Genomic DNA, 15,777 nt, shown 5'->3' on the forward strand with positions numbered 1-15,777 from the left:
GTCCGATTGGACCCCCAGGAGTGTATTTATACATGCTCTCTGGACATTTTCAATTAAGGAAAGATTTTCTTTGTCCATATTCTTCTCTTACAGCTTTACCTGTGTACCTTTTCACCAGAATTGGTCTTTTGGTGTGGCAGTTACAGCGAAAGATCTTATTAGCTTGTTGGGTCCGATTGGACCCCAGTAAAATGTGCATGTTTTTTTTTTTAACATTTTAGGCCATGGTTTTCTACCACATCCCTTCCTTGTAACAGAATTCTTTAAATATCATGTTCCTTTCATGAAAAGCCACTCAGCAATGAGTAAACAGTCAAAACTTCCCTACATAGGATTAACTTCCATATTGCTCCCTGTAACTGACAAGTGTTCTTTCTCATTCAGTGCCTTACCAAGTGTGTGTGTTTGTGTTTGTGTGTGTGTATGTGTGTGTGTGTTTGTGTGTGTGTGTGTGTGTGTGTGTGTGTGTGTGTGTGCGTGTGCGTGTGTGTGTGTGTGTGTGTGTGTGTGTGTGCGCGTAATGTACTATTTCATAAGTTATGCTAATGAGGTCTAGATTTGAATAATTTCTTTAAGTTTATTGTTCACCTTCACTTAACTTCCAAATGCAGTAGACATGAAATTCCCATCAAGTCTGTATGCTTTTGACATACATGTACTTGTACTTCGTTATAATGTTACAGTAGTAGGCTTTATTGACCTATTATATATCATATTGACCTATTATATATTATTAGCACCAACACAAACTACAAGTTTTCCTGCCTAAAACTTTAACTTAGTTACATTATATTTACCAATACATGTCCCCTATAACAGGTTAGTTTCCTTTTGATTCAATAGCCTTAAATGACCCGTTTCACTAACGCAATTACCACAAATCCCCCTTAGCTTACACCAGTACACAAACCACAAGTTTTCCTGCCTAAAACTTTAACTTAGTTACATTATATTTACCAATACATGTCCCCTATAACAGGTTAATTTCCTTTTGATTCAATAGCCTTAAATGACCCGTTTCACTAACGCAATTACCACAAATCCCCCTTACACCAGTACACAAACCACAAGTTTTCCTGCCTAAAACTTTAACTTAGTTACATTATATTTACCAATACATGTCCCCTATAACAGGTTAGTTTCCTTTTGATTCAATAGCCTTAAATGACCCGTTTCACTAACGCAATTACCACAAATCCCCCTTACACCAGTACTTGTGCTACGTAATAATAATGAATGATTTTAAGCTCAATAGAATTTTGTCTGGATGGTTGTAGGGGTATCACTACTTTTACAAGGTCGCAGGCGGAGAAACTTCCATAGCACCTGGGCAGCAATCCTGCGGTAAAGTATGGGGAAATCCTCCCTGCAGATCTGTCAGGAAATAAAACAAACAAAAATCGTTGAAGAGATTCATTTGTCACGTATTGATACAGTTACTAGTAAATTCTTTCATCAGTGACAACTTGCAAGGATAAGGATACTAACCTCCAAATTTTCGATGGCTATCAGTTAGAGCTGTGTACCGGTACGCAGTACCGATACTGTACCGGAAAAATTGATTAGGTACAGGTCCAAAATACCTAATCCCTCAGTACCGGTACTGTACCTAAACAATTTCACACCAATTTTATGCCTATTTGTGACCTCAAATGGGTCCCTGTGTAAGGACAGTGTGTTCATGAAAACAAAAACATCTTTAGTTTTGCCTAATATTTTATCTGAGCATTCGCCATAAACAAAGAATAAACCTTAACTAACAAGTTTATTAATGTTTTTTTGTTATTGAAGGAGTTCAGAAGAGCATATAAATTGGTCGAATTGTTCAGGTACAGGTTCAGGTCCGGACCTGTACCTAAACCTGTGTACCTGTACCTGTACCTAAAATTTGTTTAGGTACACAGCTCTACTATCAGTCCATCTTGTTCACGGAGTGGCCTAATCTCGCGAGAGCGCGAGACTAGGCCCGAGATTAGGCCACTCCGTGAACAAGATGGACTGATAGCCATCGAAAATTTGGAGGTTAGTATCCTTATCCTTCCAAGTTGTCACTGATGAAAGAATTCACTAGTAACAACAAACAAAAAAACTTCCCTTAAAAAACAGCGCCTTGTATCACCCCTTTTAAGTCCCGTCTAGTCTTCATCAAAACGTGACTCAAGAAGTGCTGCTTGTTTCCAGAGCGACACCCTCGCTCGTTAACGGAGACGAAACAAACATTTTGAAAACAACCTTTTTAATTTCTAATGCCATTTTTGGATTCTTCGATTGTTAAATCCCTTCAAACAGTTTTCTTCGGTTTTCATATGGGCCAGGTGATTTGCACTGTTTAATTTACTTCAGAATCTATTAATGAAATGTGGCTTAAGAATTTAAAAGTTTGTTTTCAAAATAGGAATAAGAACTAGTCTCTTATGTGAAATCGTCGTGTTTATATATGTAATACGAGAAAGACAATGTTTACCATTTAATCACATCACTTACGTCTCGGCGCAACTTCGTTAGGGCATATCGCTTTTTCTACATTAAGCCAATGTCATTGGTTTAGTGAACTGGCCATTTCCAAAGTCAACGCGTATTTATAAGTATTTACAATGAATGCAACGTCGTTGTTATTACTTAACCTTTGGGGTTGTATACTAGCTTTTTTCAATAGTGCAAGTCGACAGGTTCAATGCTAAACTTCTCTGCTGGACTTTATTGTCCAATATACATAAACCGCATATTGGAGTTAACGATGCAAAACTTGTCCTGTTAGTATATTTGTGCGACTTTCTAAATTATAAACTAGATATTACCTTTTCATACTCGGCGCTTCTCATGTCACGCCCAGAGAAAAGTCGGACCGGAAAGTTTCCATCCAGCAGCTCCTCCATGTCTAAGTTCTTAATCCCCAGGGTACGCACCGTCACCTCTTCTAAATCTGTCATGGGGAAAGTGTTGGTGTGTTTGTTAGTACAGAATCCCCAGGGTACGCACCGTCACCTCTTCTAAATCTGTCATGGGGAAAAGTGTTGGTGTGTTTGTTAGTACAGAATCCCCAGGGTACGCACCGTCACCTCTTCTAAATCTGTCATGGGGAAAAGTGTTGGTGTGTTTGTTAGTACAGAATCCCCAGGGTTATTGCCTTGTCCAGGCAATGTGCCGTTAGATTAACAAAAATACGCACATTTCTTTATACTTAATACCTACATGCATGTATCTACATGTATATCCAATTCCATTGTCTAATAGTAGAGAGAGAGAGAGAGAGAGAGAGAGAGAGAGAGAGAGAGTTGGAGAGAGACTTTGTGGAAAAGTTTTATTGTGTGTTCTTACGTGACGCATTTCTCTCTTACATAGAAATTAAACATAGAATATCTTGGGTGTAAATATGGTTTGTTTTCTTTCTATAGCTAAGGAAGCATTTTGCAGCTAACAATTTGTGTCGAAACTCACCGTTATTCTCTGGCAGCTGCTGGACACTGTGGATGAAGCTCACAGAACCTATCATATCGTCCTGTCGAATACATATTGAATATAGTCACTTAGTTTCAATGTTAAAAAGTTTCAAAGTCACAAACGAAAATGCTCAAGTGAGACTTGACTATTTAGCACATTTATTTAGTTAGTATTGGAAAAAGTGGGTAAAACACGTGTTAAGAGAAAAAGTGGTGATAATGCGTAGTTATTACTTGTAACCCAATAAATTATCATATATTAGTGAAAAAATGAGTTAACACCCCTCTAACTCATTTTTTCACTAGTAAGACTTATTAGTGAAAAAAATGAGTTAGCGGGGTGTTAACTCATTTTTTTACTAGTAAGAGGTTCACTGAAGTCTCTTATTAGTGAAAAAATGAGTTAGCGGGGTGTTAACTCATTTTTTTCACTAGTAATAGGTTCACTAGTAAGAGCTATATGGTGATATCTCTCTTATTAGTGAAAAAATTATGTGCTAACACAGGTAAAGGTTCTTAGCACGTGTATGGAATGAAATAGTTATCTGAACGAAAAAAATGAGATAAATAGCTAGCTCTCTCAAGTGCGTTATTCCAAAAATATGTCAGGGGATTTATGGTTATATTACTCCTTTCGCAGCCCAAACGTTACCTTCTACTTAAAAGTCATGACTGTGACATATACATGTTCAGAACAAGAGATACAAGAAGTTCCACTGCGGGTACCAACATGAAATACCAGGGGTCTCAAACTCCATCCGTTTCTCGTCAATACCAGCCTTTCTACCAAATATGAGAACAAACACCCATACCTTCCCTGCCAAAGGTGGTCACAACGGAAAAGAAGGCAAAGAAACCATCGGTATATTTCAGATAAAACCAGTCCAGCTTTACTTTTTGTGTGAGGGATATTTTCTTACCTGTTTTACCCGATTGAGGTTTGACGCCTCCACCACCTCTTCATACAGGATGTCCCCAAACTCGTCAGCTGCGTTGTGGACGGTTGCCGCCACAGAGAGTGGACCAGGTACCAAAATGTCGTCATAGGAGAACTATCATTTCAAAACAACATTGCCCTTTTTTTAGGTTTATGAAAACTACTAGAACGCATTGTCGGCGACACTTTCCAAAGCTAATCAATGACGATGCTCAGTAGATAATAGGGCAGCTTTTTGTAAACCTTAGCTCATATAATCAACGAGATAGCAAGCAGGAATCAGAATGGAATTCGGTCACTCATGTTGTAACTGTTTTTGGAAAAAAAGACGACAAGAGTGATCTCTTTTTCCAGGATACGCACCTACTGAAGAGTAGGGACATGCCCGTAGCCAGGGGGGGTTCGGGGGGTTCGGAACAAGGCTCAAAGGTCCACTTTTTGGTCCACTTTTTATGTAAAGGTCCACTTTTTGGTCCGCATTTTATGTAAAGGTCCAAGTTTTTTCTTGAAAAGATGGACTGGAATCGTAGAAAAACTGCTCTCTTCGTCATTGAATAAAAATTTATCTCTGATTTTCTCTTGGAAATCCTGTCAAAAATGCACGAAATGCCATTTTAGAAGGTTCATTTTTCAAAATTTTCCGGGGGAGCATGCCCCCGGACCCCCCTAGGAACCTCGCGCCTTCGGCGCTCGAGGTCCACTCAAGCAGTGGGACGAACCCCCCCATTCAAAATCCTGGCTACGGGCATGAGGGAGCTCCACGATGTCTCCGTTACTATAATGGTCTTACTTTTAGAGTTGATATTTTCGAAATGAATCTAAAGTTCTGTTAGTTACGTACCCTCTTTATGTTGAATATGTGTCCAACGTTGGTAGCTCGCATCATGTTAGAGAGCGCCCTAGTTTCGGTGGGGCTAAATGCCTTCACAACTCCATGAACATATAACTGCAGATGGCAAGGCAAAAGGGCAAAATTACGCCATATCAGTACAACAAAACCGTACATCTTACATTACAAGCTCAATTTTAGGTGCCTACCTCCAATTGGTCGTTACAGGAAAGATAGTGAACGCTATGGACAGTCTGAAGTGTAAAGGTTCAATGTATCGGTGAAATTCATTCGGGTTATTTTGCCATGTACAATGGACAGTGGACTATGGGGATACGTACGCTAAGTATTGTTACCCTTACAGCTCGGGTAAGCCACAACTGCCAGAATTTAAACTCTCCACTTTCTAATCCATAGGTAAGTTCTCCAACTTCTGCACCACCAACGCTACCACTTATGGTGCTCATATGCATAAAATCCTTACCTCATTCGGTGCCAAAGGCAGGTTTGTCATGGTTTCCGCGTTCCCTCCCACTGATGCGTTTTGAATGATGTGATCGCGTAGCTTGGATTCTGTTGGAATCTGGTCCTTCCGCTGGAACATTAACGACAGGGATAGTTACGGCGAGAGATACAGGCAAAACAGAACTACGCGGTCCTCGAAGCAACAGTTATGTTAGACTTAGAGTGAACAAGTAAAATCTGAGATTTTATACCTCCGGGCTTTTTATTGTATATTTTTATATAGGGTTTTAAACAAAGAATGTATCGAGACCGGACACCCCTCTGTGTGAGGGGTCATATATGTGGACCAGACCGAGAATAGCTTAAACACGCCAAAGGTCAACGGTCGCGACCACTTTCACGCTCAAAGGGGTGTTTTGGGGCCACCAAAAGGCACCATTTTCACGCCCGAAAACACGTATACAATACAAACAAAAGAACGTGCATCATCTGCAGCCCAATAGCAAAACATATACCAAGTCTCAAAAGAATCCGTCCACCCAAACGCGAGAAACAGCTGCGAACATGAAAATCTAAATCTCTCACAAAGCCCTTCCGCGGAAGGATGTCTCCTCCCCCGGAGGCAATAAAGGATGCTGACATTACCAAATTCGCGTGATGTGAATCCTCCATGGTAAACTTCGGGAACATGCCCTTTCTCGTCAGCCTGAAGACGGCTTCGTCCCGCTGATTGACCAGGTGGTGAGTGCTGGTCACGATGGAGTATTTCTCACTGCTTCCAGCCTCCTCCACAGTGTCGAAAAGAGAAGTAAGCTCTAACGGTATCTCCGTCAGTTACAGGCTTCAACTGCACCGCATTGTAAGTTCCCAGATGATATCGGCCACCTGCTGAGGACCTACCATGGGGATGGAGGATTGCACGTTTTTTAGAGCAAGCGTGTCAACAGATCTGATTAATACCTGCAGATGGAGCTTCGTGAAGGAACAAAACGTATACCGCTACGTCGATGAAGGTTAGGCATCCAGGTAATACGATACGCCAAAAAGCAGTTACTCAAGCAGCTGGATATGATTTTGAAAACGTCAAACGTTTCAGCTAGTATCCACTAGCTTTCGTCAGTGACTGAGAGACCAGAGGGGAACATACATACCGCTGTGTATAATTATCACCCCATAGTACCAGTACCACTACAAGCCTTGGGTCTGTTATTTTTTTTAGTACAAAAATGTTTTGAGGGACGATTGACTTACTTTGAATTCGTCAAACCTGGTGACAGCATCAAGAGAAGATGAAAGGAAACTGGATGCCGGGAAGACTGATCTCCCTTGCCGCCACGTCGGAAGTGTTCAGTCCTCCTTTTGTTGGCAAATGCAGAGCTCCACGCTGTCCGCCATGAGGAATCAAGGGTCACAGACAAATCACCACCTGCTAATTCTCCTCTTTTAACTTGCTCGGCAGCCCGCCCTTTAGCTGTAGTGGAGTAACGGTGCTAGAAACCTCTTCGGCCTCTCTAGTGACAGGTTTTCCGCCGTTTTTACTTGTAGATGATTCCAATGCCCTTATTTGGTTGTGCTTGAGGAGAATGTGAGAGGCGATGGGAAGGTGAGGTGGACCAATGAAGTGTTGATGTTCCTGAGGGGACCGCTGATAGACTCGTGTTCCTGCCTCAACCTTTTCTGCCCAGTCTACCTCCTGTCGTGTAGGGCCGTAGAGTTGGTTTACAAAAGGCACCAGCCGAGGATGAAGCACTATTATTCCTATAGTGAAGTAGACATAGGATAGGAGAATCAGTGAAACATAGCTATCAGATCCAGTTTACGTTTTAACGTTATCTTAGACATTGGTCGTCTTAGGGAAACAAGCAACAACGAAATTTCCAATAGTAAAGAAGCCTTGGCTGATTATCAAGTGAATTATAATGACTACAGAAGAGCAATGTATGAAATAGACCAGAATGCATAATCCTAAAAAAAAAGGAGGACTAAATCTTAATTTTTCCAAAATTTAAAACTGGCTAAATTACACACAAAAATTTCTGCACACGGACAGGTGCACATGCATACACGCACACACACACACACACACAAACACACAAACAAACAAACAAACAAACACAATACCGTCGAATCCCAGATTCTTTCCGAGTAGAACGTCTCGCTCCAGACTGTCAAAGTTGTCCAAATAGCCCGAGTTATCTATCGCAGATATCCCGGCCTCCTTAGCAGCGTGGACAACTCGGAGCCGTAGGGAATGTGAAATGAGAGTGGTGGGGTGTCGCTTGAAACAGGCAGCGTAGTCTCCGCGCCCACCTATCAGGGCAGATATCCGTGGAGATGCCTGCAAAAGTACATGTTAATTTTCTTATTAGGTTTATCGAATAAGTTACATCCTGTCATTTTCGTGTCAATCAAATGCCACCATCTCCTATGCACATTCCGCAACCATCCAAAGTTCCAAATGTAATAAAAGTTGTTGGCATTAAGTTTACCTTTGCAATGGCCCTTGCCTGGTTTAATCCAACGAGAGACTCAATGACGGGCATGATCTTGAAGTGGCCGTGAAATAGGTTGTTCGTCTTTTCAACTTCAGAGAGGATTTCGTCAGTTTTCTGTATGTCATCGGAAGACTCGACCTTGGGTAGGATAAAACCCGTCAGATCAGGGTGACAGAGCTCCTGCACTTCCTTTTGCAGCTGTGCGTCGTCTCTGGCGTCACTGACTCGGACAAATACAGAATGTCCGTGGAAAATCCCACTCTTCAGCGTCTCAGCATACAGCCTCAGGGCCGATTCTTTCTCTTCTTTCGGTACCCCATCTTCCAGGTCCATTTGGTAGACGTCGGCTTTAGCTTCGCTAAATCTTTGCAGGGCTTGGGGAGAATTCTTCAGGACCAGATGGGACCTCATGAGCGGGAGAGTTGCAGACGACTGTCCCCTGCTTATGGACACGCTGCCGATATGAGCTGTTGTCCAGCGACTATTCAGCAGCGGCATCTTGCGGAGAGAGCTTCGCTGCAGCAGTCTTACCATCAGCGCCATTTTGTTTCAATATCTGTGAAAGACAAAGAAATATACATGTAATTTATTCTCATAGTCATACGTACTATTAGCCGGGCTGTTTAATTTGTACAAAACTATTTTGTGTACCTGTCTGTCGTGTCAAGGCTAAATAGGTCGAAATTTGGTAGAATGGTAGCTTGTTAGCATGAGCCTTTTATCCCAAAGAGTGGACGCTGGATTTTCAAATATTTTTATTACCTCCGCCTAAGAGGTTTATGTTTTCGGTGGCGTTAGTGTGTGTATGATTCTGTTTGTCTGTCAGCAGCATTACTCAAGATGGATTATTTTGATATTTAGTAGGTGGGTGTGGGACTCGATGAGGGCTCAAGTTGATTAGATTTTGGGGCTCCTATCCTTGGTACTGCAGCGGAAATTTCGGTTTAAATATCTCATGACCCGGACAGGGTATTGTCACGATTTTTGTGTGGAAGAAAGCTCTTGGGCCAGAGAGTAAGTGTTGTAGGTTTGCACTCCCTAGAAACTGTCCTTCGAACTGCAGCGGAGTTTTTGCTGGTAACTTTGAATCCCAGCAGAATAACTCAGCTCATTTAGGACGGATTATCATAATATTCAGGTGGTAGGTAGCATGGGTGAATGATACATTGGTCATGCTAATAAGGTTCTCATTTGCATAATTAATGAGAAAAGTTAATACTTGCTGACTGGTAGATGATAGGACTTTACCACTCGTAACAGTGTGACTTAGGTGACAGAAACATTTATTAGATACTAGTTATGCAAATCAAGACCTCATTTGCATAATACATGCAATATTGCCATATTTGTGTATGTACGTACTCAGTGATCGATGGATATTTTCTCCTTGGAATCCTTGTTATCTATGTTGAGATTATGAAATACTGAAAGCAATTTTTCCCATTCGAACAATTTAGATACAGGTAGACGATGACAAGTACATCTATCTTGTTTTCAAAACGTAGCTGACAGGTTTTACAGAAGGACGTTTTGACCCTAAAGTCAGGTTGTAATGTGGATATGGTCAGTTCAGTCTGTACATGTCCCACGGGGAGAACGTTAGTAATCCTGCAGCTGCCTGCAGCTGGTTTCCTGTGCGTGCTGCAGTAACAGGTGATTTGCTCGTATGGCTTCCCTCACAGCTGACAGATGTTTGTACGGGCCGATGTAGAAGCACTTTTTCAGTTAGCCGTAGCAGAAGTAACGTCATTTTACAACAGATTAACCCTCAAGCCAACATGTGGGGTCAATACCGACCCAGGCGTATATTTTATGTGCCATTTCGACATTTTCTGTTAGAAATTAAATTCCTCCCATGAGTTTGTTTGTCTTGATGCCCTATAACATCTCATAGGTTTCAACCGAGAACGGATCAGTGCTGATTGACTTATACTAGAAAGTTTATGGATAGTCCGGTGGGGTCAAAACTGACCCCAGTAAAAATATTGCATTTTTTCACACATTTTTTTGTCCCCAATATCTCCTCTTGTAATATGTTTGGTTGAGTTTTATGCTGTCCTTTGAATAAACTCAGCATTTTGAACTAGAAAACTCAGATTTGTGATCCTTTACCTAATAGTTTATGGCATTGAGGTCAAAGGTTATCCACACGGCTGCTTTTAGACCTCTTCTCTATTTTGCATAGATTATGATGTTGGCAGAAATCCATACCTAATCATGTTAAACTGTCCCTCGTAGATTAATGGAACCATACATATATACAACTCAGAAAGAAGAGGCTGAAAAACTGTATCTGTAAAAATTTTCACACTTCCCATAATGCCTAGTAACGGTCACGGATATGGATGGCTATGACGTAAGAAGGGGAGTAGGAGAGTAGGAGAAGGAGTAGGAGAGTCTTCGGTAGAAGGTAGAACGATAGAAGGTACGTCATTTTCTCTAATTCCAACAAAAATGCACTTACGGCATGCGCTCTATACTACATGTAGATAAATAACTCAAAACAATATAGTTGACCAATTTGTCGGTAAGAACTTGTTGGAAATATTACATCGAGGAAGGGAGGGGGGTGGTCATACGTCATATCCGTGGTTACTAGGCATTATGGGATGTGTGAAAATTGTGAATGTTTTGATTAGTCTCCACCGGACTTCTTTTTTTGCGGAGTGAATAAATCGTAGAAATCGGCCTAAAAAGGGTATTAATTGGCCAGAGAAGATTCTCTGGCCGGCTATCTTCTCCGGCCAATTAATACCCTTTTTAGGCCGATTTCTAGGATTTATTCACCCCGCAAAAGAAGTCTGGTGGAGACTAAGTTTTGATCCCGTACGGTAATCTATGTCACAAAAAAGCTACGGTGGCTTGACACCCCATTTCAGGACGCCAAATAAAGCTACCCAACCCGTTCTGCATTAAATCTCTAGAGCTACCCAATTGTCACCAGAAATGCTAAATAAAAACACCATGTATGTCTCGCGGGCTGTAGACAAAACCTGGTGTTCACAAACAGGGCCCTTTTCAATACATCGGACTTACCTACGACTCTGTAGACAAGGTGTAACGTTTTCTATGGGAATCTTCGTTTATTAGTACGAAACAACAAAAAGAAAGCCAATTTACTAAAATTTTCCAATACAATCCTGATAAGAGGATATGGCGCTGGCGCTGATTACAGACAATACCTGACGCTCAAAAACAAGATTCTTTACAAGGTTCTATTACAAACATCCTTTATCGTTTTCTTCACAAAAAAAATTTTCCAGCACACAGGAACGTTGCACATTAGGAAACAAAGAGAATTTTTTTTTACCATTTAGAAAGTTTGTATGTGAAAGCTGTCTTCCGATAAGTCTACGCGCACAGCACAACAAAAATAAAGCAATTAGCAAGAAGCTGACGAACGGAAATCGTAGTACCACATCATATGGAAACAAGAATTCCGAGATTTCATACCTCCATGAAATATGGGCTTGCTTTGTCATACTTTATTTCAACATGTCCTCATTAATTATGTAAACTACCTCCACATTAACATTGCGGTGTTAACCTTCAAGTAACGTACACACGTCACGAGGTATAAAATTCGCATCGTTCACCAATAAGGAGTCACAGAATTTTCTCATTAATTATGCAAATTAAGTCATCATTTGCATAATTGGTATCTGTTGATGTTCCACCTGCGGCGGCAGAACAAAAAAGTTCTCAATGACTCGGTATGATTGTCTGCACTATTAGTATCTGCACTACATAAAAAAAAACTTTATGCTTTGCCAGAAAAGAGGATGACTGAGTGCTTACCCTTCCCTTAGTGATTACTGTAAACCTTAAAGTTGTACTCACAACAAAGAAAAGCAAGAAGCCCTAAAGGTGAAAAGTTAAACTAACATGTACAATTGCATGCAAGCTTCGCCCTTATATATGTAACGTTACACAGACTTGCATTATTTCCTCCACGTTTCCTGCATTTAGATAGCTTTTCATACGACCGATTTCTTACGGGCACACCACACATGCATGCTGCTTAGATATAGTCGAACATAAATGCATATACGTTTGTATAGACATGCAGCAAAATGTTATAACAGAAAAAAAGCACAATTCATAAAAGAAACAAGCCAGAACCCCCTACCTTCTTCCTGTGCCGAGAAACTATTATTTTGTCTAGTCTGAGCTGTCTGACCTTTAATGATGTAATAGAACCAGTCTGACTGGTTTGTCTGAACAAGGACATTGGAACACATTGGTCTGAAATGGTACCACACCGGCGCAGATAACGTTTGCTGACAATTTTCTCATTAATTATGCAAATTAAGTCATCTTTTGCATAATTGGTATCTGTTGATGTTCCACCTGCGGCGGCAGAACAAAAAAGTTCTCAATGACTCGGTATGATTGTCTGCACTATTAGTATCTGCACTACATAAAAAAAAAAACTTTATGCTTTGCCAGAAAAGAGGATGACTGAGTGCTTACCCTTCCCTTAGTGATTACTGCAAACCTTAATGTTGTACTCACAACAAAGAAAAGCAAGAAGCCCTAAAGGTGAAAAGTTAAACTAACATGTACAATTGCATGCAAGCTTCGCCCTTATATATGTAACGTTACACAGACTTGCATTATTTCCTCCACGTTTCCTGCATTTAGATAGCTTTTCATACGACCGATTTTTACGGGCACACCACACATGCATGCTGCTTAGATATAGTCGTACATAAATGCATATACGTTTGTATAGACATGCAGCAAAATATTATAACAGAAAAAAAGCACAATTCATAAAAGAAACAAGCCAGAACCCCCTACCTTCTTCCTGCGCCGAGAAACTATTATTTTGTCTAGTCTGAGTTGTCTGACCTTTAATGATGTAATAGAACCAGTCTGACTAGTTTGTCTGAACAAGGACATTGGAACACATTAGTCTGAAATGGTAACGTTACCACACCGGCGCAGATAACGTTTGCTGACAAAATCTTCCAAAGTTATATTGTGAATGTCTATTGTCTGTATATACATGTAGTCCATGTGTATCCAAGAACATAGATTTATCCCAAGAAAGCAACTCACAAAAATTTCACGTCATGTAGAGTAACCATAGCGGCACCAGCACGTCGGCAGAACGTACTGCGCCTGCGCAGAACCCTGTATTTTCACCGTTTTCGATGGATTTTTGGTCAACGTTGCATTAGAATTTTGTCTGTTGCAGAGGATATGTTTTATAGTAGATAGTAGATTCTTTCAGCCAGGTAGGTATCCATCCAGTTTAGGCTGCTCGTTGCTCTACCGGACTGTCATTCCCGGCCTATGCGGGCAATCCAGGGCCGTGTGATTGTACATAATTGGATGTCTCTCCATATATTTGTCAAATCTGTTCTTGAAGGCATTTACCGAGGGTGCAGAGACCACTTCTTCAGGAAGACTGTTCCACCAGTTGGCCATTCTGCTTGTAAAGAATAATGCTCTTGTATTCCCCTTGAAGGTCTTCCTTGCTATTCTCAAGCTATGACCTCTTGTCCTTGATTCTGCTTTTTGTTGGAACAGGTTCTGTGTATCAAACAGACCATGCATGTATCTATACGTGTTGATTAGGTCTCCCCTAATTCTCCTGTAGACCAATGTTGGGAGTTTCAGAGTTCTGAGTCTATCCTCGTAAGAAAGGTTGCTCAACCCCGGAACTCTTTTTGTGGCCCTTTTTTGGACTTTCTCTAATTCAAGCATCAAGTTTTGTCTGTACGGAGACCAAACAGAGGCTCCATATTCTAAATGTGGCCTAATCAGGGCTTTAAAAAGCAGGAGAAATACTTTTTGATCGATAAACTGGAATGTTCTCCACAGTAGTCCTGTTAACTGGTTTGCCTTGTTTGCAATTGTGTGTATATGGTCCTTAAATGTAAGGTCTTTATCCATTAGTATACCCAGATCCTTCTCCATAGTAGTGACTGCTAGGGGGATATTACCAGATGTGCCTGCCATTGTGTATTCAAAAACTGGGTGCCCCTTTCCAATTCGAAGGACTGTGCATTTTTCCGGATGAAAGTTTAGTTGCCATTTCATGGCCCATTCTTGAAGATTTTGTAAGTCCTGTTGAAGTCTTTCACAGTCCCCCTTCTGTACCACTGCTCTAAATATTTTAGTATCATCTGCAAAAAGCCTCAACATACTTGTTGCAACTTCGGGCATATCGTTGACGAACAACGTAAAGAGAACAGGACCGAGAATACTCCCTTGAGGGACTCCACTCAATACGTCTGCCCATTCTGATTTACTGCAGAAAAGAACTGATCCATTGAAGAATATTCCCTTTACATCCGTAACTCTCAATTTTGGCTAACAATCTCTTGATCGGTACAGAGTCAAATGCTTTTCTAAAGTCCAAATAGATGGCATCCACTGGATACCCCTGGTCAAGCCAGTCAGTCCAAACCTCTAGGCATTCCAACATCTGTGTTGTGGTCGATCTACCCGGCAAAAAACCGTGTTGGCATGAAGTAAAAAGGTCATTTGTTTTCATATGATCCAGTAGCCTGTCCCTCACAAATCCTTCTAGCAGTTTACCAGGTACAGACGTAAGGCTCATAGGCCGATAATTGCTCGGTGTTTTCTTACATCCTTTTTTATAAATGGGGGTAATATGTCCTTGTTTCCAGTCTACGGGTAGTCGGCCTTCCCTTAACGACTTGTTAAATATGATCCGAAGCGGTGTCGCTACGGTTTCTTCTTCTTCTTACTTCAGAACTCTGGGGTGTAAATCATCGGGTCCCATTGATTTCTTAGGGTTCAGACTTTTTAGTCTCTCGTATACCTCTTCGGTAGTCAGTTCAATGTTTGTCAACTCCTCCTGATACTGACGTTTGAGAGGTTTGGGTATATACTCTGAATCCTCAATAGTAAATGTGCTTACAAAGAACTTGTTCAACACTTCAGCCTTTGCTGTGTCAGTAGTGGCCATTGTTGGCCCATCTTGTAAGTCTGGTATACCCTGCCTGGTTTTTGACTTCTTGTTTACATATTTCCAGAAAAGTTTTGTATTTTTTAATGTTCTTTGCCTTCAGCTTCTCGTAATTCCTAACCGCTTTTCTAGTGGCCCAACGTGCTTGATTACGAGCTCTTTTATATGCACTGAAGTCGTCGTGGCTTTTGGTTTTACAAATTTTTTTCCATGCTCTTTGCTTTTTGTTCAATTTCGAGGTTGTTTCACTGTCTTTCCAGGAGAGTTTCCTTTTTTTGCCTTTAACCTTGGTACTTGGAATATGTTTCTTCACTGACTCTCTCATTCTCGTCAGGAAGATCTCCCAGCTTTCCTCAGTGTTAAGGTCCTTTAAGTTTTCGTCCCAATTATCATTCAGTTCTTCTCTCATAGCATCGTAGTTTCCTTTATTGTATTGTCGAGATTTTCTACCCATGTTTTGTCTTTCAGAGTAGCAATTGTAATCAAAAGTCAGCACAATATGGTCACTTTTTCCAATAGGGGGTTTGGTACTTATTTCACTAATCATATTGTCTTCGTTGGTGAGAACAAGGTCCAAGATATGACTCTCTTGGTTCATTTGGTGCCGTGTTGGGCAAACAACGTGCTGATAAAGATAGGAGTCTTTAGACGCTTCCACAAACTTA

At 40.9% G+C, this 15,777-nt stretch overlaps 1 pseudogene; it reads right to left on the minus strand.

Moving 5' to 3' along the window:
• Positions 1-566: 566 nt before the first annotated feature.
• On the minus strand, positions 567-13,046 carry LOC109463117 (annotated as a pseudogene).
• Positions 13,047-15,777: the final 2,731 nt, after the last annotated feature.

This window comes from Branchiostoma belcheri, unplaced genomic scaffold (assembly GCF_001625305.1).
Source record: "Branchiostoma belcheri isolate BF01 breed outbred unplaced genomic scaffold, Haploidv18h27 scaffold122, whole genome shotgun sequence".
NCBI classification, from domain to species: Eukaryota; Metazoa; Chordata; class Leptocardii; order Amphioxiformes; family Branchiostomatidae; genus Branchiostoma; species Branchiostoma belcheri.